The 25,706-nt window shown below is 42.7% G+C and overlaps 1 protein-coding gene across 2 annotated transcripts in view; it reads left to right on the top strand.

Annotated features, from left to right (window-relative positions):
* klhl4 (kelch-like family member 4) overlaps window positions 1-25,706 on the top strand; it is a 264,792-nt gene that overhangs the window by 148,643 nt on the left and 90,443 nt on the right. The window lies entirely within an intron of this gene.

The following is a 25,706-nucleotide window of genomic DNA, read 5'->3' as shown; positions in this document are numbered from 1 at the left end:
TGGGTTATATTTAAAACGTGTCAAACTCGTGTTTATTCAAAGCTTTATTTTTGGCACTTTACTAAAAAGAATTTTAAGTGTTTTTTTTCCTTCTCTCCCTTATGTGGAAACACCTGACCTAAGTGCGAAAACAAAACTTATAACATACTGTGAGAGTAGGGGACTCGGTACCACGTGGAGTGGCTGATGTAAATAACATTGAAAGGGAGGCTAGATAAGTATTAGCTGGAGGAAGGAGCAGAAGGTGAGATGAAGTAAGTAACGTGAGAACAGACACATGCGGAGCCTTAAACCCGGCACAGACTTACTGTGGTGAATGGCTCGTGATTCCAATCGTTGCCTCACAGGTGATAAACCGCAAGCTGAGACGGGGCAGCAAATATGCTGGCATTGGTTATCGGTTATTTAGTGCTCTGATTCTGAATTCACACATAGCATACTCTTTGCCATCAGGAAGAGCAGTGGGAACAGCAACCCAAAGGCAAGGAGGCAACACGGAAGCAGGAGTTGCTGCAGCCTGCTGCTGTTTGAGTAATGACTCTGGCCCGAGGGCAGGCAGGCAGTTGTACTTGGAGAGAAGAAAATATTGTCGGGAGTAGAGGAGGAAAACAATCAGTAGCCAAAGAATGGGAGAGGGTTTTACACAGGAAGCCACTGACAGAAACCCCCCCCATTCATTAAACATCAAACCTGAAAATTGCAAATAATATTTCTTGGCAGGTTTGTCACATTTTATTCTCAGTTCGAGTATATTCAGGAATAATTTCCATTATCGATGATATGTGAATATGCTGATCAGGATTGTAAAGGCTGCTTCAGGGTAACTTAGACCTGCCAGTGTAAGTCGCGGTTGGGTGCTGGTAATGCTCCTCAGCTTGGTGCCCTTTAAGTATTGCATTTACCTGCCAGTGTCTTGGGCAATCACTTGCCACAGCCCCTAAGCATGAGACTGTTGTGATCAACCAACCCTTCCATCTACCCACTGATCTATTATCTTGATTATATTCCCATCCATCAATCTGCAGAGCCAACTCTTCCCCCCCCCCCAACTGACCATGTCCACTATCTATTGATTCCAGTTTGCATTCCTACCCCCAACACCCTCAACCATCCACTGCCTTCTATGATTACTGATTCAAATCCTCCCGCTGACTCCTCACATTTACTTCTCTCCGTCTCCTCGCTAACTCTCAGACTCATCCCTCTTGCATCCACTCAGCCCAACCCATCTACTTAATTACTGATTGTATCCAATAACCCCCCCCCCCCCCCCTCCCCTTCAATCATTGTCCCCAGATCTATACTCATCTCTGTGCTATACTAGTCTATGCCACCCTGGACACGAGCCCAATCCCACACTTATCTGATGTGCAAGGGAAAGCCATGAGGTGACACCTTGGGTTTTACTTGACTCAACTTTTCAGCAATGAGCTTTAATCAAACACATTGTTTCTCTGTTGTAAACACACTGTTAACTGCCCCCATCCAGGCACCTTTTAATTTTGAGGCAGATGGCATTTAACGTGATGAATAAAGCTGAAAATATCTAGTTACTAAACGACTTCTATGGATGTTAAAAGAGAAGCAGACAATTGTTTCCCAAGTTTTCAATGTAGATTATTGACTTACTTTCACATGTTGACATATTTTTGATGGATATTATTGGGCAGGAAGCATACTAATAGCGATATAATTAATCCATCATACAACAACAACAATTAAGAACCTCTGGGTCTACCACCCTGCCCTTCTTACACAATTCTTCTCTGACTGAGTCTGACAAGTATTAAGATTAGTGCATAGATTAGATTACGATGCAAGGTAATTTGTGATCAAAAAGGAGGTAATTATTGGGGATCTTGAAGAGCATTGAAGTGGATACATTCCCAGAGCCTGATGGGATCTATTCCAGATTATTAAGAGAGGCAAGAGAGGAAATTGGAGGGGCCTTGATAAAGATTTTTGCATCCTCTCTAGCCATAGGTTCCATTCCAGAGAATTGGAAAGTTGACAGTGTTGCTCCTTTGTTTAAGAAGGGAAGTGAGAGAATTTAGGGAATCATTATAGGCTGATGAGGCTCATGTCAGTGGTAGGGTAGCTGTTGGAGAGGATTCTTTGGGATAGGATTTACTCTGATTTGGAAGGGAATGGTTAATTAAAAGCAATCAGAGGGTTTTGTACCAAACGGGTGATGTCTTACGTACTTGATCAAGGTTTTTGAGAAGGTGACAAAGGTGATCAAAGATGTCTAGGTGGATTGCAGTAAGACATTTGATAAGTCACCAAAAAGAATAAGATATATGGGGTTCACAGTGAGTTGGTCACATGGATTCAGAACTGCCTTACTTATAGAAGACAGAGGGTTGTTGTGGAAGGGTGTTATTCTGGCTGGAGGTCTGTGACCAGTGGAGTTCTGCAGTGATCTGTGTCAGGGCCTCTTTTGTTTGTAATTTTGATTTAATTGATTGAAAAGTACAGCATGGAAACAGTTTCTTTGGCTCACCAAGTCCATGCTGATCACCCATTTGCACTATTTCTATGTTATCCCACTTTCATAACTACTCCCTAAACATTTGGGGCAATCTACAGAGTCCAATTAACCTATAAACCTGCATGTATTTGGGATGTAGGGAGGAAACAAGAACACCCAGAGGAAAGTCATATATATATAAATCATCATCATCATCATCATATATATACAGCCGGAAACAGGCCTTTTCGGCCCACCAAGTCCGTGCCGCCCAGCGATCCCCGTACATTAACACCATCCTACACCCACTAGGGACAATTTTTTTTTTTTTTTTTTTTTTTTACATTTACCCAGCCAATTAACCTACATACCTGTACGTCTTTGGAGTATAAATGACCTGGACGTAAGTGTATACGGATTGGTTAGTAAGTTTGTACATGACACCAAGAGTTGCAGACAGTGAGGGAGGTTGTCAAATAATACAGTGGGATATTGTTCAGCTACAGAAAATGGGCAGAGAAATGGCAGATAGAATTTGCCGAACAGGTGTGAGGTGTTGCACTTTGGGAGGTTGAATGCAAGGGGAAAGTATATAGTTCATGGCAAGACCCCTTTCAGCATTGACCTTGGGTTCCAAGTCTACAGCTCTCTGCTCTGGCAACACAAGGAGATAGTGTGGTGAAAAATGCATTTAATAATCTTGTCTTCATTTGTCAGGGCATTGAGTATAAGAAATAGGAAGTCAAGACGTAGCTTCATAAGACTTGGGTTAGGCTGCATTTTGAGTATTGTGTGCAGTTCTGGTCACATTACAGGAAGGATGTGGAGGCTTTGCAGAGGGTGCAGGAAAGGTTTACTAGAATGCTGCTTTCATGAGGGTATCAGCTACAAGGAGATGGTGGACATACTTGGATTGTTTACTCTGGAATGACAGAGGTTGAGGAGAAACCTAATATAAGACTATAACATTATGGGAGGTACAGATGGAGTACTTTCCAAGGTGGAAATGTCAAAGACTCGAGGACATAGCTTTAAGGTGAAAGGGGCAAAGTTTAAAGATGTGTGGGGGAGGATTTTTACACAGAGAGCGCTGGGTGCCTGGAATGAGCTGCCAGAGGTGGTTCTGGAGGCAGTTAATGGTGTTTAGGAAGCTTTTAGGTAGGCACATGAATATGTATTGAATGGAGGAACATGAATCATGTGCAGGCAGAGGAAATTAATTTAACAAGGCATCATATTCAGCACAGCTTGGGGATTGAAGGGCCTGTTTTAATGACAGAAAATTGTTTTCAGATGGAGATATGAGTGTGTCACCAGCATAACATTATTTTATTTTTTTATCTCACTTTATAGGTTTCATTCTATTTCGATTTCCCATGCCTCAGTGCCAAACTCTCTGCTTCGAGCTGTTCTAAAACCATAGGCAAGCAATCTATTCTGTTGTTCGATGAATGCAATTTTTGGGAAGCAACCCAAGACAATGTAATTTCCTCAATGGCTTGGCTGAAATGGAAGTCACCGTTGATGTACTTCAGGGCTCTCACTCTTTCCTCCTCACAGCCAAACATGGGGTAGAGTTATCCTGGTCCTTACCTTTCACCCCACCAGCCTCCACATCCAACACATCATTCTCCGACATTTCCACCACCCTCAACGTGCCTCTTGCTCTCACTCTTCGCAGTGCAGAAGGCAATATTGATTTGCACATGTTGATGTTCCAATCTTAATTAAAACACACCTGATAATCCACTTTCAAACGAAAGAATAGGAAATGCCCACGCAGTCTCTCAATCTAGTCAGTCATTTAATTGATCATTTATAAAGCATCTCCATCTACACCACTGGGGAACTCCAATGGATATTCAACATACCTAGTGCAAGGAAAACAAAGTGTATTGTTCAGGATAATAAACATTTTTTTGACTTACTTTGGCACGTGGGTTCATTGGACCAGATCATGCTGGCTCACCACACCAACAACAATGCAATGCCCAAGGTCTATTTTTGCTTACACACAACTTGGCTGGATGCAGTAGACATTTTTTTGCTGACCTTCTCATTCGTCAGCAACAGGGCCACTTGGTGCAGTGAGGAGACCCCACTCTGAAATACATAGTATAAGAAGATAACTGCAGATGCTGGTACAAATCGAAGGTATTTATTCACAAAATGCTGGAGTAACTCAGCAGGTCAGGCAGCATCTCGGGAGAGAAGGAATGGGTGACGTTTCGGGTCGAGACCCTTCTTCAGACTGATGTCAGGGGGGTGTGGCAAAGGAAGGATATAGGTGGAGACAGGAAGATAGAGGGAGATCTGGGAAGGAGGAGGGGACGGGAGGGACAGAGGAACTATCTAAAGTTGTACTCTGAAATACGTTCGATGCCACTGACAGCCAGTATGCTGGATTTTAGCATTGCAAAATTTGACATTGATTTCAAGAACATCTCTAACATTTACATTTTATAACACAAAACCTTTTAATTAAACTGAAAACATAAAACACGCAGAACTGATTAGAACATTTAAGCAGATTTTAAAGGAATTAACTTACCTTTCCCTTTAATCCTCTAAATGCTTGCCCTATGATGCCCAGTGAAATCAGTAGGGTCTTGGATCCTGAACCAGGAACAGGGTTGGAGATGCGATTCCACCACATGCCACGATGCTGGGAAACCCAGCAAGACTGGGCACCCTCACTAGGTTCAATCTGAAGTTCAGAAACAGAGTGAATGCACAAATTGAGCCCTTGGCAAAAGTCAGCATGATCTGACCTAATGTTTCTCATGAAGCATTTCTTCTGTTTGGCCTTAAATATTTTTAAGGTTATTGCAAAAAAGTAAAGGGAGAAATTTGATTGAGCAGCAAGGCATGGGTCAAAAAAGAAAGCAAATGGTTCCTTTAACCTATATCCCCAATTGCTTTGCAGCTAAGAGCCTGCAGCCCTGACACACCGAGTTCACAGCTTTGATTGTACATTATGGGAGAACACGTTTCTTTTTAAAAATTGATCGGGGCTGAAAGTTTGATTTTAAATGGTCAAATTGCAAGTGTATGCTAATTTCACCCCCAACAAACACTTTCCACCCACACTGAAGGTAATCACAACACCCACAAGCAAAAAGGTCTTATAATCAAATGGAATGATGTGTGAATACGAATGATAAGGTGGGTGAAACATGTAGGTGTGTAAACTGTATTCTCATCAAGCAGCTGCAGCATAGCCTTGAATGTTAAAATTGCCCACTCCTGTGGCAACATTTTTCAAACATAGAATATTTTTTCTTAAAGCAACAGGCTACCTGAATGTGATAAGTTTATTTAAACTCTGTTTATTTTGAACAGTTAACAAAACAAACATATCAACATTTAAATCATGTAGTGAGATACATAAGAACTGTTATATGAATAACATAAGAACTGTTATATGAACAACTATAGGAACTGTTATATGAATAACACACTTATTTAGCATCTTTAATGTAATTAGATATTTAATGTGCTCACATGGGTGTTATCAATCATAATTTATGATGAAGGCATATAGTGCTTAGGCCAGATGATTTTAAAAAAACTGGTCAAGGAGGCATGGTGTGAGGACATTTTTTTAAGAGATATAGAAGCAGAGGATTTGGGGACGAAACACTAGAGCTTAGAATCCTGGTAGTTGATGGGATGAATACTAAACTTGGAAAAATAAATTTTAGGTCATGCAAAAGATCTTGCAGATTTGAAGGCTGAAAATGCTTACAGTCCAGTAGCTTGTGGAGGATTTAAAAAGGGAGGTACTACCTGAATATTGACTGTTTATGGTTGCATTGGGAACTTGGGGCTTTTGCGCACTAGAATTACGGTTATTAATTTATTGAATTTAAAACAAATCATTACATATTACCTGTGTTTACAGGTTTGTTAAGCAGCTGCAAGTAAGAATGGAATTGTTCAATTGACTCTTGACTCACAGCCAATGCATGAATGGAAGATGATGTAGATTAACATAGAGGCAGTAGCATTCTCATTCAGTTTATAAAGGGTGGATAATGGAAGAATATTGAAAAGTCAAGTCTTGCGGTCATTAAAAGATCAATGATTTAGTAAAAGCTGAGACAGAAGTATTTGTTACGGGCTAAATTATGATAAACCTGTTAAACAGAGAAGAGTAAATAGCTATTTAGAATACTTAAAGTGAGATAATAAATAATATGCTGTATCATCAAAGGTTGTCTTTAGGAGTTGTTACTTTCAGTTCAATGCCAGGAGGCATTTTCCAGATTATATATTGTAGAGTAGAGGACTTGGAAATAGATAAATAATGTTTCATTAGTAACAGTTGGAAGGATTTAATGCCTCGGATATTTTAATGTGCAGCTTATGACAGAATGACGTTTGATTGTGTTTCACAGAGAGTATTATTCAAATTTGTGAAGAGAGCATGTTTAGTAATTCAAATCAGATTAGCCTTTTGCATTTTGTATAGATCTCAAGGTATAACCAGTTTGTGAGGGAAGACAATGAATATCAAAATAAAAAATGGAGGTTATGTAACAGATGTTGTATAAATGAATATGTGATTTGATTCCTCAGTCTTAAAGCAAAGGTCCAGCTTTAATTAACTCCCATTGGCTCTTTCTTCTAGTCACATGCATTTGGTAAGATTGAGATCATGATGTCACAAGTCGGAATATAGTTAATAAAACCGGGTGAAGCCAAGATGAAACTTAAAAGGTGCTCTGATTTACAGCAAATGCCTATCAGCTCTTTATCATGTGTATTTATTCCTGAAAGAAAGCTGTCAATCCTGTCACAAAAAGGTGAATTAGAAGTGTCCATTTTCAAAGTGGACATTAGCAGTAAGGAGAGGCTGCCAGCAGATTCAAAAGGAACTAATTCTAGTATTAAAAATGGAACAAAATCACTCTCTCCATGTTCAGCGTGTTTAGATTCACTTGCAGAATTTTACCAAGAAGGATTGAATATTCAATGTTCTTTGCCATTGCTGGTTAGTTGATCCCACTGCAGATTACAACCAGCCTCAGCGCCTCCTGGTTAAGAGATTTCTGGTCACTGTCCAATAGCCTTTAGTGAAATGGGTCGATGAGTTACTGAAACCCCTTCTCCCCCTCAATGGGTCACCAGCCTGGGAAATCACTGCAAACCTCTGATACTGACCATGTGAGCAAGCCATTGACTCCATCTTTGAGTTACTGCCATTGTTAGGAGTGTCATTATGGAAGAAAACTGGACCCACAGCTGCTTAGAACTAAAAGGAATACCTTAACTGAAAGATGCTAGTAGTTAGTAAATGGGTTATATTCGGGGCTGCAATGCATCACAGAGCATCATGAAGGGCGGCACGGTGGCAGAGCTACTGCCTTACAGCACCAGAGACCCAGATTCTATCCTGACTACAGGTGCTGTCTGTACGGAGTTTGTACATTCTCCCCATGACTGCATGGGTTTTCTCCAGGTGCTCTGGTTTACTCCCACATTCCAAAGACATACAGGTTTGTAGGTTAATTGACTTTGGTAAAATTGTCCCTAATGTGTGGGATAGTGCTAGTGGACGGGGATTGCTGGTTGGTGCAGACTCGATGGGCCGAAGGGCCTGTTTCCATGCTGCATCTCTAAACTAAATCGAACTAAGTTTATTTAATCTTTAAAGGACATTACAGTCTATCTGCGATTAACCCAAATGCTGCACTCTGTGCAATGAGTGACTATTCCTTTTTGCTTCATTTTAAACTCTATGAAGTGCAAATACACTGAGCAAAGATAAATATTTCCAGGAACTCATTAAATAATCTACAGTGTGAACAGTAAGTAATGCAATTCACAAGGATTAAACTCAAATTATCTTTGTGTAGCAAAGTTTAGTCTTAGAATATTAACATTTTATTAAAACTACTGATGAGAATTGCTACATTTAATTTTAGATCAGTAATTCAATGCTTATAGTTATTTAATTAATAATAACTACAGATAAACAAATCCATTGATTTCTGCATGAATGTTCTTCTATAATTTAAGAGGGCAAAATATATCAACTATGGATTTAGCAAATTATTGATCAGTGGTTCATGTGAGACTGTACAGTTAACGGATCCTCACAATATGAGTGAATAGTAAATCTCCAGAGATGCCAGTAACTGAGTGGAAGAACATGGTTTAAAATTGGATGTGCCTTGATCAGATGAAAAACTTGTTGCTGGAAATAATTTTCTTCTGTCAAATCATTGTTCTGAATTATGGACTGTAAAGTATCTTAAAATGAACCAAGGATACTGTTGTAGTTCTAGTAAATTCAATGGGCAATAACAATTTCAGTGACACAGGAGTTCAAATAAGATGCTTATTCAAACTCACTGCAAATGATGCTTGCAGCATACATCCACATGATAACACCATTCTGTCATTTGACCATGTCTTATTTATGTAATCCTATACATATTTGCATCACACTGCCTGCCACTTCAAAGTTAAAGCGCATAATCACCCACTAACAATTGTACATGGTCATTACACACTAATTTCCTCCATCGGTTTAGCTTTCCCAAATGTGTACATGTCTCTAATTCTTAGACATGGCTGGTAATGAGCAACCTTTGGGGTTAGTCACCACTGTTATGTGACATTTGAAAGATAATTGACTGTTCATCATGTAATGCCACTGTCTCATAGCTCCAGTGACCTAGGTTTGACCTGACTTCGAGTGTTGCCTGCGTGGAATTTGCACTCTAACTGTACAAGTTTCCCCTGCATCCCAAAGAGCTGCTGGTAGATTAATTGCTGACTGTAACTTATATCTGGTCCAGGAGAAAGACATGAAATGCCAGGGTCACTCAGTGGGTCAGGCAGCATCTCAGGAGAACATGGATAGATGACGTTTTGGGTCAGGACCTTCTTTAGACAGATTGCAGTGGGGGGGGGGGGGGGGGGAAGAAAAATGGAACAGATGAGAGGCAGGACAGAACATGGCCGGTAATAGGTGAACACCGGTAAGGGTTTTCTTTGATAGGCAGATTGTTGGACAATGGCCAGAGAGGAAAAGACAGGTGTGAGCCCAAAAAGGATAAAGAGTTGGGAATTGTGAAACTTGAGGGTAGAAAAGTTGTGAATTGCGTAGCCTTTGGAAGGGATGCAGGTGGAGGGGAGGGGAGAAACTGGTACATGATTAGCCAGGTGTGGGGGAGAGGGGGGTGGAACACCAAGCTTTCCTCCTAAATCTACCTGCATCTCCCCGCAACTGGCCTGACTCATACCTGTCTGCAAACTTCCCTCCTTTACCTTTCACTCCCTCATGGACAAAATGAATCGCTACATTCCCAGTCCTGGTGCCTACTGAATTCACCTGTACTCTCCTCCTCTCAATTGCTGCAGCTATGCACTTCAATACCTGGTTATGCCACTAAGTTTACAAGCTACTGTTGTGGCCACCAAGGTCATATCATCCATATAGGCCCTGATTGGAAGGAGGCGCAGTCCGTCCTGCCGTCTCTCCCCACCAACGACCCACCGTGATGCTCTAATCACTAGCTCCATCACCATTGTAAACGCTAACGGGGAAATAGTGTACCCTGCCATAATGGGGGCGTGGCTGTGTTCTGCAGCTGCGGCTCACCGGCAGTCTCTCCGTTTTTTTTTTGTGTTTTTTGTCATTGTTGATGTTAAATGTACGTTTTGTTTTATTTTTAATTCTGTGTATGTAGGGGGGTGGTGGGGGGGTTGGGGGAAACCTTTTTTTAAATCTCCTCCTCAACGGAGATGCGACCTTTACCGTGTCGTATCTCCGTTTGCGCTACGGCCTAACATCGTGGAGTCGGCGGCCTCCAGCTGGGATCGACCTCGAAGACTCCGGTCGCAGGGCCTGGACTTACCATCTCGGAGGTTTCGGCCGTGGGCCCTGCAGACCGCAACATCGGGAGTTCGCAGGTCCCTGGCTGGCGACCGGCTTTTGGGAGCTCCAGCCGTAGCAGCTTCGACCGCCCCGAAGCACGAGGCACGATCAACCCGCCCGCAGGCCCTTCATCGCCCTGCGTGGCCCGGCCGCAGCACTTTACATCGCCCGGTGGGGGCTCAGGACTTTCATCGGCCTGCTTGGCTCGACCCTGGGACTTTCCATCGCCCGGTGGGGGCTTCAAGGGGTTGGGAGCCTCGATCGCCTCGTGGCGCCACGGGAGAAGAACGAGGAGGAGATAAGACTTTGCCTTCCATCACAGTGAGGGTATGCCTGGAGCAATCACTGTGATGGCTGTTTTGTGTAAAAAATTGTATCTGTGTGTCTTGTGTTCTTTAATGTCTACTGCCGGACCCTGACGTGAGAGGACGCTGGCGTTGATTATTCACCGCTTTTCCGTCAGGATAGTTTGTCTGTTTGTCTCTATGTTAATTGTATTTGTAAAGCGCTTTGTGCATGTGTTAAGGCGCTATATAAAATAAATATATTATTATTATTATTATTAATGCCCATCTCTAGTCTCTGCCATGCTGTTTTAAAGTCTACTGTACGAAAACACATTCGGCCATCTTGGAAATATGTTTTCACTAAATTTACTATTGATCCTGGAACTCTAAAGAAATCAAAAGCACTCTAAATAAGACTATGTGGCACAGATGCAAACGCATTTGCCAGGTCCAAAAACACTACATACAAATCTCTGCTCCCAAGTTTGGCTGTCTGAATCTGGTGCCATATTACACTAATGTGTTGTAAGCAACCTGCAAAACCTGGGATTCTTGCTTTCTGCACTGTGGTATCTATTAACGTATTCCTTTCTAAACAACTTGCCAGCCTCTGTGCCACTACGCTAAAGAAAATATTGCCTTCTATATTTAGGAGACATATAGGCCTAAACTGTCATAACTCTGAAGACCCCTTCTCCGTGGGAATAAAAGTTCCCCCTGCTCGATGCCAAACCCTTGGTATAACCTGCTTCTCCCAAACTATACGCAAGAGCCTCCACAAGAATCTAAGCACATCAGGTGCACTTGTATATACCTGGGGCCGAAGAAGCCTTTGCACACCTTATTATGGCTTCCACTTCCTTCCACTTTGGTGGCAAAACATCTAACTTATACTCTATCTCTCCTAAAGGTGGTATATCTGGATGGAAACCCTTTCCCCTCATCTTTTCTGGATCCGAGTATGTCTTTTTAAAATATTGCTCTACTCTTCCTTTGAAGCTTTGAGCTTTCCACTTTTTTCCTGACTAAAGTTCTTTTAACAAATTTAAATGGATCCCTAGAAAATGCTGACCTGACTCGCACCTTCTTCTTTCTCTTCCTCCTAAGGTGTTCTGCCCGCCTTAATATTGCTAACCGATTTCTTAACTCTTCTTGCAAAACATTAATTTCCTCTCTCTCATCAACTGTAGCCTATCTCCACTGCTTTCTCAACTGTCTCCTCTCCTTCACTAATCTCTTGATTTCTCTCTATTGTCTCGATCTAACCACTTGCACCTTCTTTTTCCCAATAACACCAAGCCTGTCTGCACCATATTGATAAATAAACTCTCCCATCTTATCTAACTTGTTTTCAACTGTTCCTTTCAGACTGTAACGCCTTTACCAAATCTATATTAACAGTTTCCTATTTCTTCCTTTCACTTGCCCTAGGCCATTTAACTCTAGGTTTCAGCCCACTGGTCTTCTCCCTGACTCGCAGATTAACCTCACCATCACCTACATCCCCCTCTACAGTGCTTGTTCCCTCCTCATCAGTTACAGGGGTAATGATTATCCTGCGAACTGTGGTTTTCTACCCGTCGCTGGACTTCACTCGACTGACTTGACTGACTTCTCAAGAAGTACTGCTCAATGCAATTTCTCTGTACTCCCTCCAACAAGCACTTCTTCCTTCCCTGGTGTATTCTGAGGCCCTTTGCTGTTGTTACTTTCTGCCAACCACAAGAACAGACCATGAGGTTTTTTCCCTCTACCGCTGAGCCGCTGTCCTTCATTGATGCGCTAATCCTACTTGTAGTCTTTTCCGTTCCGTGTTCTGTGGCCGGGTAATCCACCTGTGAGTCATCTTCTGCCCCAGCTCTCGCAGACTCTAGGGGTATCTTTCTTTTATTTGTCGTAGCTTTTTAGGGGTGTAGCAAGGCTGTTCACAATCTACGCCACAGCTGCAATGAGGTGCTAACCCATCACAGCTCCAGTGGGGTCTATTCCCTCCTGTCAGCTGTCTTTCCAAGCTGTCACATGGACTTTCCCTAGTTGTCAACTGCCCTGTTCACAGCAGTCATTAGCTGGGCTAGATTGTTAAATTACAATTAAAACACAAAGTACTTGTGCTATAACTCCAGGATAAGCGCTCAACTAAGAAAACCAAGCCAAAAACCAGTATTATCTAACTATATACACCTATTTACAATAAATGACTCCATATGCAAAAAAAAACAGCTACCTACATATTAATTAGCGCTTTAAAAAAACTAACCCTGTAGATGCAAGTATTTGCAAAAATAACAAATGCCATGAATAGATTGATCATCATACTGTACTTCAGCATTCACAGATATGTCTCTTGCTGTGATCATCTGATATGTATGGAGATTGGTGTCAGAACAGATGAAAGGTCTACAGCCTGAAACATTAAATCTGTTTCTCATTCCACAGTATCTGAGTGTTCCCAGCATCTTCTGTTTTGAGTGCAGGATAAAAGATTGAGTAGTGATCACCAGAGTCTATCAAGAGGCAATAGACAATAGACAATAAACAATAGGTGCAGGAATATGCCATTCAGCCCTTCGAGCCAGCACCACCATTCAATGTTATCATGGCTGATCATTCTCAATCAGTACCCTGTTCCTGCCTTCTCCCCATACCCCCTGAGTCTGTTATCCTTAAGAGCTCAATCTAGCTCTCTCCTAAAAGCATTCAGAGAATTAGCCTCCACTGCCTTCTGAGGCAGAGAATTCCACAGATTTACAACTCTCTGACTGTACCATTCCTCATCTCCGTTCTAAATGGCCTACCCCTTATTCTTAAACTGTGGCCCCTGGTTCTGGACTCCCCCAACATTGGGAACATGTTTCCTGCCTCTAACGTATCCAACCCCTTAATAATCTTATATGTTTCAATAAGATCCCCTCTCATCCTTCTAAATTCCAGTGAATACAAGTCCAATCGCTCCAGTCTTTCAACATATGACAGTCCCGCCATTCCGGGAATTAACCTAGTAAACCTACGATGCACGCCCTCAATAGCAAGAATATCCTTCCTCAAATTTGGAGACCCCAAAACTGCACACAGTACTCCAGGTGCGGTCTCACTAGGGCCCTGTACAACTGCAGAAGGACCTCTTTGCTCCTATACTCAACTCCTCTTGTTATGAAGGCCAACATTCCATTGGCTTTCTTCACTGCCTGATGTACCTGCATGCTTCCTTTCAGTGACTGATGCACCAGGATACCCAGATCTCATTGTACGTCCCCTTTTCCTAACTTGACACCATTCAGATAATAATCTGCCTTCCTATTCTTACCATCAAAGTGGATAACCTCACACTTATCTGCATTAAACTGCATCTGCCATGCATCTGCCCAATCACACAACGTGTCCAAGTCACCCTGCAACCTCATAGCATCTTCCTCACAGTTCACACTGTCACCCAGCTTTGTATCATCTGCAAATTTGCTAATGTTACTTTTAATCCCTTCATCCAAGTCATTAATGTATATTGTAAATAGCTGCGGTCCCAGCACCGAGCCTTGCGGTACCCCACTAGTCACTGCCTGCCATTCTGAAAGGGACCCATTTATCCCCACTCTTTGCTTTCTGTCTGCCAACCAATTTTTTATCCATGTCAGTGTAAGAAAATAACTGCAGATGCTGGTACAAATCGAAGGTATTTATTCACAAATTCTATCCATGTCAGTACCCTACCCCCAATACCATGTGCTCTAATTTTGCCCATAAATCTCCTACGTGGGACCTTGTCGAAGGCTTTCTGAAAGTCAAGGTACACTACATCCACAGGCTCTCCCCAGTCAATTTTCCTAGTTACATCCTCAAAAAATTCCAGAAGATTAGTCATGCATGATTTCCCCTTCGTAAATCCATGCTGACTCGGAACGATCCTGTTACTGCTATCCAAATGCTTCGCAATTTTGTCTTTTATAATTGACTCCAGTATCTTCCCCACCACTGATGTCAGACTAACTGGTCTATAATTTCCTATTTTCTCTCTCCCTCCTTTCTTAAAAAGTGGGATAACATTAGCTACCCTCCAATCCACAGGAACTGATCCTGAATCTATAGAACATTGGAAAATGATCACCAATGCGTCCACGATTTCTAGAGCCACCTCCTTAAGTACCCTGGGATGCAGACCATTAGGCCCTGGGGATTTATCAACCTTCAGTCCCATCAGTCTACCCAGCACCATTTCCTGCCTAATGTGAATTTCCTTCAGTTCCTCCGTTACCCTAGGATCTCTGGCCACTAGAACATCTGGGAGATTGTTTGTATCTTCCTTAGTGAAGACAGATCGAAAGTATCGGTTCAACTGGTCTGCCATTTCCTTGTTCCCCATAATAAATTCCCCTGCTTCTGTCTTCAAGGGACCCACATTTGCCTTAACCATTTTTTTCCTCTTCACATACCTAAAAAAGCTTTTACTATCCTCCTTTATATTATTGGCTAGCCTACCCTCGTACCTCATCCAAAAAATCCAAAATCCAAAATCCAAAAATAGCTTTATTTGTCATTCGTACAGAACGAGATTACTTAGCCAGCAGTACAGAAAACACAAGACACAACCCCAACACAAACATCCATCACAGTGACTCCAAACACCCCCTCACTGTGATGGAGGCCAAAAACTTCCCCTCTCTCTTCCCCCATGCCCCTCCCACGTACAGACAACTCGACCCCTACCGAGGCGACCGACCCACACAGCCCCCGCAAGGAGATGGAAAGTCCACGCGGCCGAGCCGCACCGGGCGATGGAAAGTCCCGCGGCCGAGCCGCGCCGGGCGGTGTTCAGTCCCGCGGCCGTGCCGCACCAGGCGATAGAAGGCCCCACTGCCGAGCCGCACCGGGCACTGTTCAGTGCCGTGGCCGAGCCGCGCCGTTCGATGGAAGGCCCCGCGGCCGCACTGGGCGCTGTTCAGTCCCGAGGCCGAGCCGCGGCGGGTGATGGAAGGCCCCGCGGACGAGCCGCCCCGGGCACTGTTCAGTCCCGCGGCCGAGCCGCGCCGGGCGATGGAAGGCCCCGCGGCCGAGCCGCCTCGGGCACTGTTCAGTCCCGCGGCCGAGCCGCATCGGGCGATGGAAGGCCCCGCGGCCAAGCCTCGCCCCGAGGAAGAAACCTAAAAAAAGAAAGATTTCCCCCACCCCCCCCCCACATACACCCCCCCCCCCACACATACACCCCCCCACACATACACAACCAAAATAAAACACCCCAACACCAACACACAAACAAAAAAAGGACAAAGGACAAACAGACTGCCAGCGAGCCGCAGCCGTTAGGCGCCGCCACACGTGACCACACGCCAATCTCCCCTTATTGCCTTTTTAGTCATCTTCTGTTGCTCTTTAAAAGAGTCCCAATCCTCTGGCTTCCTGCTCTTCTTTGCTATGTTATACCTCTTCTCTTTTATTTTTATGCTGTCCTTGACTTCCCTTGTCAGCCACGGGTGCCTCTTACTCCCCTTAGAATCTTTCCTCCTCTTTGGGATGAATTGATCCTGCAACTTCTGCATTATTCCCAGGAATACCTGCCATTGCTGTTCCACCGTCTTCCCCGCCAGGGCCTCCTTCCAGTCAAATATGGCCAGCTCCTGCCTCATGCCTCTGTAATCCCCTTTGCTATACTGTAATACTGACACTTTCGATTTTCCCTTCTCCCTCTCAATTTGTAGATTAAAACTTATCATATTATGATCACTGCCTCCAAAATGTGCAAGCAAATGTTTACACCTCCAATTGAAGTCAGAGCAGGGGGGAAATGGTGCAATGACAACGTTGAACAACCTTTTAATTGATTGTACATGGCAGTTGTACAAATACTATTTTGCAGGTGTAACCAATAGAATAGAGGCCAATAAAATCAATGTGGAGTATTTGGAGTATCAGAAGGTCTTCATAAGATTATAGCACAGTATAGTACAGGAACAGGCCCTTCGGCCCATAATATCTGTGGGAAACATGATGCCAAGACCATCTCTTATCTACCTACACATAATCCACATTCCTCAATTCCCTGCATATCCATTTGCCTATCCAAAAGTCTATTAAATGCGACTATTATGTATGCCTTATTCTTGGCACTCATGGCCCTCTGTGTAAAACTCTTTCACCACACACCTTTAAACTTTGCCACCTCACCTCAAAACGAGGCCCCCTAATATTTGATTTTTCCATCCTTGGAAAGTGGTTCTGACTGTCTATTCTATCATAAGATCATAAGATGATTTGATAGGAGCAGAATTAGGCCATTTGGCCCATCAAGTCTACTCCACCATTAAATCATAGCTGATCTAGCTCTCCTTCCTAACCCCATTCTCCTGCCTTCCCATAACCTCTGACGCCCGTTCTGATCAAGAATCTATCTATGCCTGGAATATATCCACTTACTTGGCCTCCACAGCCTACTGTGGCAAATAATTCCACAGATTCACCACCCTCTAACTAAAGAAATTCCTCCTTATCTCCTTCCGAAAAGAACATCCTTTAATTCAGAGGCTATGACCTCTAGTCCTAGACTCTCTCACTAGTGGAAACATCCTCTCCACATCCACTCTATCCAAGCCTTTCATTATTCTGTACATTTCAATGAGGTCCCACCTCATTCTTCTACACTTCAGTGAGTACAGGCCCAGAGCTGTCCATCATATGTTAACCTACTCATTCCTCGGATCATTCTTGCAAACCTCCTCTGGACCCTCTCCAGATCCAGCACATCCTTCCTCAGATATGGTGCCCAAAATTGCTCACAATTTTCTAAATTCGGTCTGACCAGCTCCTTACAGAGCCTCAGCATTACATCATTTTTTTTTGTATACAAGCCCTCTAGAAATAAATACTAGCATTGTATTTGTTTTGGCTTCTATGCCTCTCATAATTTTAATAAGATGCATCTCTTCTTGGCTTATTTGCAACATATACAGGTCTTCTGTGGCAGGCATGTAACAAATTGGTTAAGCTCGTAAACAGGGTAAGTTGTCAGTGAATGGTTCTACTGTTGGTATTGATAAAGGGGAAGAATGTCTTGACCAAGAGTTAGTTTTGTGTAAGTGACTGGATTGCTGGACTGCTCACTAGTTATCTGACATTAACATAAACGCATCTACAAAATATTATGATAGTTTGAATAACAAACGGCTTTGCAAAGCAATGTACCTGCCTCACTGAAGCACCAATGATAACCATAGTACTGAGCTTAGTAACAAAATTAACAAATATAGCAGTACTGTTAGTTCTCATGAATACATTTATAGCTGCAATGTAGTGCAAAGAATTTTATAGCAAAATATTCATATTCAACTGCAGGCAATTGTGAAGGGATTATTCAAACATATTTTGGATGCATAAATGTTCTGTATTTACAAAAATCACTGGCGTTCAGGAAGAGACACTGCCTCCCAGGCAGGGTGCCGTCTGAATTGAGTTTGTACGTTCTCCCTGTGACTGCGTGGGTTTTTTCTGGGTTCTCACACTCCAAAGATGTACAGGTTTGTAGGTTAATTGGCTTTGGTAAAAAAATCTCCCTAGTGTGTAGGTTAGTGTTTATGTACGAGGTAATCGCTGGTCGGTATGGACTTGATAAACCGAAGTATGGACTCGATAAGTTTCTGCACTAAAGTCTAAAATCGAAAGAAGGTCTCCACCAGTGACATACAGAGGACATTATAGTGTCCTGGTTGACATTATAGTGTCCTGGTTGGCTGTGGCTGTGGCTGTGTTCTGCAGCTGCGGCTCACCGGCAGTCTCTCCGTTTTTTTTTGTGTTTTTTAGTCAATGTTGATGTTAAATGTACGCTTTGTTTTATTTTTAATTCTGTGTATGTAGGGGGGTGGTGGGGGGGTTGGGGGAAACCTTTTTTTAAAATCTCCTCCTCAACGGAGATGCGACCTTTACCGTGTCGTATCTCCGTTCGCGCTACGGCCTAACATCGTGGAGTCGGCGGCCTCCAGCTGGGATCGACCTCGAAGACTCCGGTCGCAGGGCCTGGACTTACCATCTCGGAGGCTTCGGCCGTGGGCCCTGCAGACCGCAACATCTGGAGTTCGCAGGTCCCTGGCTGGCGACCGGCTTTTGGGAGCTCCAGCCGCAGCAGCTTCGACCGCCCCGAAGCACGAGGCACGATCAACCCGCCCGCAGGCCCTTCATCACCCTGCGTGGCTCGGCCGCGGCACTTTACATCGCCCGGTGGGGGCTCAGGACTCTCATCGCCCTGCGTGGCTCGGCCGCGGCATTTTCCATCGCCCGGTGGGGGCTCAGAACTTTCATCGGCCTGCTCGGCTCGACCCTGGGACTTTCCATCGCCCGGTGGGGGCTTCAAGGGGTTGGGAGCCTCGATCGCCTCGTGGCGCCACGGGAGAAGAACGAGGAGGAGATAAGACTTTGCCTTCCATCACAGTGAGGGTATGCCTAGAGCAATCACTGTGATGGCTGTTTTGTGTAAAAAATTGTATCTGTGTGTCTTGTGTTCTTTAATGTCTACTGCCGGACCCTGACGTGAGAGGACGCTGGCGTTGATTATTCACCGCTTTTCCGTCAGGATAGTTTGTCTGTTTGTCTGTTTGTTTCTATGTTAATTGTATTTGTAAAGCGCTTTGTGCATGTGTTAAGGCGCTATATAAAATAAATATATTATTATTATTATTATTATTATAAGTGTCATAATATAACGTGGCACAATTAACCACAGAGGCCTTTACCAAAAACATGGTCTCCAATGGCTTCAGTATATTGGTTTGCAGGTGAGGGTAGTGGACTTTGTTTCACATGGAGGTAATTTATCAGTAAATAGGCACATGCTATCATGTAACACTGTCCCCTCTATCCCCTATTCCTCCCCCTATTTCTGTAACCCCCTCCAGCCCCTACACCACTCCCCATCTCTGTAAGTCCCTCTGGCCCCTCTGGCTATACTACAGGGGCCACTATAAGGCGAATGCAGTAAATGAAATAGTAAATGGTAAACTCCAAACAAAGCATGAAAACAAACACCACACTCAGCCATTCAGCCAGTTTATATATCAAACCTGATGTCCTTTTGTAAGAACATACTTAAGAACAAATAAATCAGGAACAGGGGTGAGCCAATTTTCCTTCAAACCTGTTTCACCATTCAATAAAATCATGGCCAATCCATTCTTGGACTTTAATCACCACTTTTCTGTTCTTTCCCCATATCACATTCACTGCCTTCTAGTTTTAATATTTGTCAGACTTTGCAGATGTAAAGATTCCATCTGCACAGCTCATGGAGTAGAGAACTCCAAAGATTCATGACTCTCTGACAAAGAAGAAATTCTTCCTGTCGTCTGACAGAAGTTGATGACCCTTTATTCTGAAAGTAATCCTGCAGGTTATAGATACTCTCACCATGGGGAACATACTCTTGGCATCTATCCTGCCAATGACTCTCACAGGCATAAAAGTTTCAATAAGATCACTTCTCATTCATCAGTGCCTCAATCAGTGTAGATCCAGATTGCTCAACCTTTCTTCATGCATCAATCCTTTCATCTTAGGAATCAACCTGAGTAATGGTCTATGCACCTCCTCTAATGTAAGCACAATCTTCCTTAGATATCAAGACAAAAACAGCATGCAATATTTCAGGTACGGTCCCACTGCTCTGTAAACCTCCAAACATTCAGAACTATATTATACTATTTAACCTTTTCAATAAAGGCAACATTCCACTTGGTATCCCAATTACTTCTTATAACTGAATATTAACTTTAAATGCCTCATGTACTAAGATTGCTCAAATATTCATGTACCACAAAATTCTGTAGTCTCACTCCATTCAAATAATCGTCATTCTTTCTTCCAAAGTAAATAACACCTCTCTATTCCCCATATTATGTTCCATAATGCCAACTTTTCACGTACATGTTTAACCATTTATATTCCTTTGCAGGCAAATTTGGCTAGGGCGCATTCAGTTATTTCATCCTACTGGAACACAAGTCATTACTGAATCTAAAAAAGCCCCATTTATCCAAGCTCTCTGATTTCTGTTAGTTAGCCACTGCCTATCCCCATCAATTCACCCCCCCCCCCCCCCCACCATCTCCTGAATTTTCGTAACTTACGCAGTAAACTTTTATGTAGCTCTTTATTAAATACCTTCTAGAAATCCACCAGATCTACTAGTTTCCCTTTGTCCAACCTGTTACATTCTCAAAGAAGTGTAGCAGATTTGTCAACCAATTTTTCTATTTCAATAAAAAAAATGGTAACTGCTTGATTGTCTGATGACTTTCGAAATGTCCTACTATTGATTCTAATAATGGATTTGAGCATGTTCCAAACTTGGATGGTAGGCTAACCTGACTATTGACTCATATGGTCTGTTCTTCCTCCTTTCTACATTTGTAATTCTCCAATCCATTTTCGGCCTCTCTAGAATCTGGAATATCTTGAGATTCCAACCATTGTATGCACTATCTCTGCAGCCAACGTCTCGTACTTATTGAAGAAGGGCAACTGGAAACAGTGCAATAATGTCCAATGAACTTCAGCCATTCATCACTATCCATAGGGAACAACAGATGCATTGAGATATGAAGGCAAACCAGGGGTTTTCCAACCAGTGTTATGGGGTAACACAACATTTCAGATGCTTGAAATAGTTGAGAGACAGACATTTCCAAAGAACTTCAGACATATTGAAAAATGAAGCGTTACTTTTCTTCATGCCAGTCACCTTTTCAATATACAGACTATGAAATGTGAAGCTAGAAATGTGATTGTATAACGTCTGCTTTTTAATGTCCTATAGGTCCTCATTTTAGTTTCAGTTTTAGTTTTAGAGATCCGGTGTGGAAACAGGCCCTTTGGCCCACAATACAATACAATACAATATATCTTTATTGTCATTGTACAGGGGTACAACGAGATTGGGAATGCACCTTCCATATGATGCAATAAATTAATTAGCTAATCAGTATAAATTTAGACAACCCAATGAAACAAAATTAGAAACAGTTTTAAAACAGAATAAAGTTCAGGTAGGTCTGTGCTGGTTCGCGATGTGACCATCCGGCTCAGCAGGACCGGTTCATAGCAGATATGGCCCTGGGGATGAAGCTGTTCCTGAGTCTGGCGGTGCGGGCGTAGAAGGCCTTGTAGCGTCTGCCCGATGGTCGAAGTTTGAACAGACTATTGCAGGGGTGTGAGGAGTTTTTGTGAATGCTGGTGGCTCTTCTGAGGCATCGTGTGTTGTAGATGCCCTCCAAGGCTGGTAGCTGTGTTCCGATAGTCTTCTGAGCTCTATGGACTACCCACTAAAGAGCTCTCCTCTCTGCCTCTGTGCAGCTGAGATACACACAGGGATGCCATGCGTTAGGATGCACTCTATGGTGCAGCGGTAGAAGGTCGTCAGCAGCTGTTGGGGCAGACCAGACTTTTTCTGTGTTCTCAGGTAGAACAGTCGTTGCTGCACCTTCTTGACCAGCGCAGCGGTGTTAGTGGACCATGTGAGGTCCTCCGAAATGTGAGTGCCCAGAAACTTGAAGCTGGACACTCTCTCCACACTGTCCCCATTGATAAAGATCGGAGCATATTCCCCGTTGTGTGACCTACGGAAGTTGATGATCACTGAGTCCATACTGGCCAACGATCAGCCCTACACTAGTTCTATCCTATACTCTAGGAGCAATTTTACAGAACACAATTAACATACAAATCTGTACATCTTTGGAATGTGGTGGAAACCAGAGGACCTGGAGAAAACCCACATGGTCACAGGGAGAATGTACAAATGTACAGACAGCACCTGTAGTCAGGATCAAACCCCGGATCCCTTGCCCTGTAAGGCCCTGACTCTACTGCTGCACCACTGTGCAACCACTTTTGTGCATGACAGGAAGTCAGGAAGACAGTTTCATCCTACCACCTTAGATGGAAATCCAAGATATCAATGTATGCTGCCTTCCTCGGTATGCTTCCATTCTCCAAAGAATTATGAATGAAGAGACGTCCACATTCTCAGTTCACATGTTGCCATTATTTTGATGTTGATCATCTCATTGTTTACTTGACAAATTATGAGTACAAGAACCAAGCAATGCAACATGCCAATTAACAGGAAACGTCCAATCAAAGACAAGACTATGCATTCAATGACCATTCATCATTATGTGACAAGGTGGCTCAGCGGTAGAGTTGCTGCCTTACAGCGCCAAAGTCCCGGGTTCAATCCTGATTATGCGCACTGTCTGTATGGAGTTTGTAAGTTCTGTCCATGACCGTGTGAGTTTTGCCCGGGTGCTCCAGTTTCCCCCTACACTCCAAAGATATACAAGTTTGTCGGTTAATTTGGCTTCAGTTAATAATTGTACATTGTAAATTGTCCCAAATGTGTAGGATATTATTAATACAAGTGCACAGGGATCGGTGGTTTGTGTGGACTTGGTGGGCCCATGGGACTGTTTCCACTCTCTAAACTGAACTAAACTAAACTAAACATTCATTTGTTTTCTTCCCCTCTCTTGATTCTGAGCAGCACATCCTCAATAACTGCAGGTTTAATGAAAAACGCTTCTTCTTAAAGATCTATTAAAAACTAATTACCATCTTTGCACAACCATATGAATTTTGTGAGAACTACTTGATGTTAGGTCTGTGGTGTGAATAAATAAACTCAATAGAGAAGGGTAGACCGATTTTTATTGAGCAAAAAACATTTGAAAAATTTGCCTCAGAATTGCAAATGATGTATGTAGTTATGTTTCTATTAGTTAATTTATTCTATATGACATGAATTGGAATTAAATTATGAGTTGATTATGACCCTTTCCAGATTTATACAATCCTAAATTATATTCCTTATTGCAGATTAATAAAGATAAATTGTATTAAAAAAATATATAGTATTTGAAAATATCCAAATACCATTATCTCAGCATTTCACTATGAGTCAATATGTATATTCGTGAATATCATTAATAGTAGTCCATTCCTTCACTGATACTGGATGAAGTTTACTTTTGGCAGCAACATTTTATTCACACCACAGACCTAACATAATAGTGGTTCTCACAAAATTCATTGGGCAGGAGATATTACTTTTCAAATCAATGAACTAGCTAAATATGAAACTTAATATCCTGCTGCTTCCAGTTAATTGAGATTGTATAATTCTGTTGGAGTTCATTGTCCTGTTCAATCCTAAACTGAATTGGAAATAATACTTGGCATTGGAACTATAACAAGATGAAATGTTTGGGACATTGTAATATGATGGAAGAAGCTCCCTGCAGCTTTGCCTGTGCTATATGAGATAAGCTTGGTTAATTTAAAATTAATGAAAGAATTTGCTAGGGGCACCGGTACATATTTGTGTCATCAGGTTTAAATTGGAAATCTTGTTTTTCCATAAAGGGCAACAATGCTCTGTAAATACTGCAATAGTTTCTTTCTATCTGAAACTTCAAACACTGTGATGAATACAGTAATCATGAGCTTAAAACTGGGTCCAGGGACAGATATAAATCCAGACACATATGTGCATCGAAGCTGGAACTTTGCACCAGTTGTTACCTTGCTCAAAAGTTCGCAGTAACACTACTACTAACTCTTTCCGTAGCTCATTTATTTATACGTTCTATTTGTTGTGAACAACACACAGAATCACTATTTATTGCTATGAGACAAGAGCTGAAAAGATGAACCAACAATTTAATAGTGTGGCAGCAAATACAAATCCAGATTTATTTTTTATTTCTTGTTCTGATTACATTTCTACAAATCTACATTTCAGGTAGCTGCTGCTTTCAGCAGACAATTGTGCCTTGTACTATTATTATCAAGCAATAAAGCATTTGGAGAAAGTGAATATATCTTGCACCTTTACTTCCAACGCATAACCAGCTTTGAGCCATAAAGTTTGGTTAGCAATCTCTCCAGGGCTGAGCTAGGGGAGATTGAACAATCAAAGCATCATTTGATAGCCAGGTATGTTCTGTTTGGTTAAGAGATACAGCGTGGAAACAGGCCCTTTGACCAGCGATCATCCATACACTAGTTCTATCCTACACACTTGAGACAATTTATAGTAGACAATTAACTTACAAACCTGCACATCTTTGGAATGTAGGAGCAAGTCAGTGTACCCCAGAGAAAACCCAAGTGGTCACAGGGAGAACATATAAACTCCACATAGAAGCAACCAAGATCAAACCCAGGTCTCTGGTGCTGTAAGGGAGCAAATCTACCGCTGAGCCACCGTGGTGCCCAAATCATCAAAGATTTATTATTTTACACTGGTGAGGGTGAGCTGCTTGACAGGCCAAGTAACTTCTTTTGTATAAGAAGGAACTGCAGATGCTGGTTTAAATCAAAGATAGACACAAAAAGCTACAGTAACTCAGCGGGACAGGCAGCATCTCTGGAGAGAAGGAATGGGTGACATTTCAGGTCGAGACCCTTCTTCAGACTGGTTAGGGGTAAGAGAAATGAGAGATATAGACGATGTGGAGAGATAAAGAACAATAAATGAAAGATATGCAAAAAAGTAATGCCGATAAAGGAAACAGGCCATTGTAAGCTGTTTGTAGGGTGAAAATGAGAAGCTAGTGCGAATTGGGTGGGGGAGGGATAGAGCGAGAAGGAATGCAGGGGCTACCTGAAGTGAGAGATATCAATATTCATACCACTGGGCTGTAAGCTGCCCAAGCGAAATATGAGATGCTGTTCCCCCAATTTGCGTTTAGCCTCACTCTGACAATGGAGGAGACCGAGGACAGAAAGGTCTGTGTAGGAATGGGAAGGAGAATTAAAGTGTCTAGCAACCAGGAGATCAGGTTGGTTCACGTGGGCTGAGCGAAGGTGTTCTGCGAAACGATCGTCCAGTCTGTGTTTGGTCTCGCTGATGTATAGGAGTCCACATCTTGAACAACGGATACAGTAGATGAGGTTGGTGGAGGTGCAAGTGAACCTGTGCCTAACCTGAAAGGACTGTCGGGGTCCCTGGTCCGAGTCGAGAGAGGAGGTATAGCAATAGGTGTTGCATCCTCTGCGGTTGCAGGGGAAGGTACCTGGGGAAGCGGTA

This window comes from Rhinoraja longicauda, chromosome 15, assembly GCF_053455715.1.
Source record: "Rhinoraja longicauda isolate Sanriku21f chromosome 15, sRhiLon1.1, whole genome shotgun sequence".
Lineage (NCBI taxonomy): Eukaryota > Metazoa > Chordata > Chondrichthyes > Rajiformes > Arhynchobatidae > Rhinoraja > Rhinoraja longicauda.
Note: the sequence above shows the minus strand (reverse complement) of the source record. Positions and strands in the feature narration are given on the sequence as shown.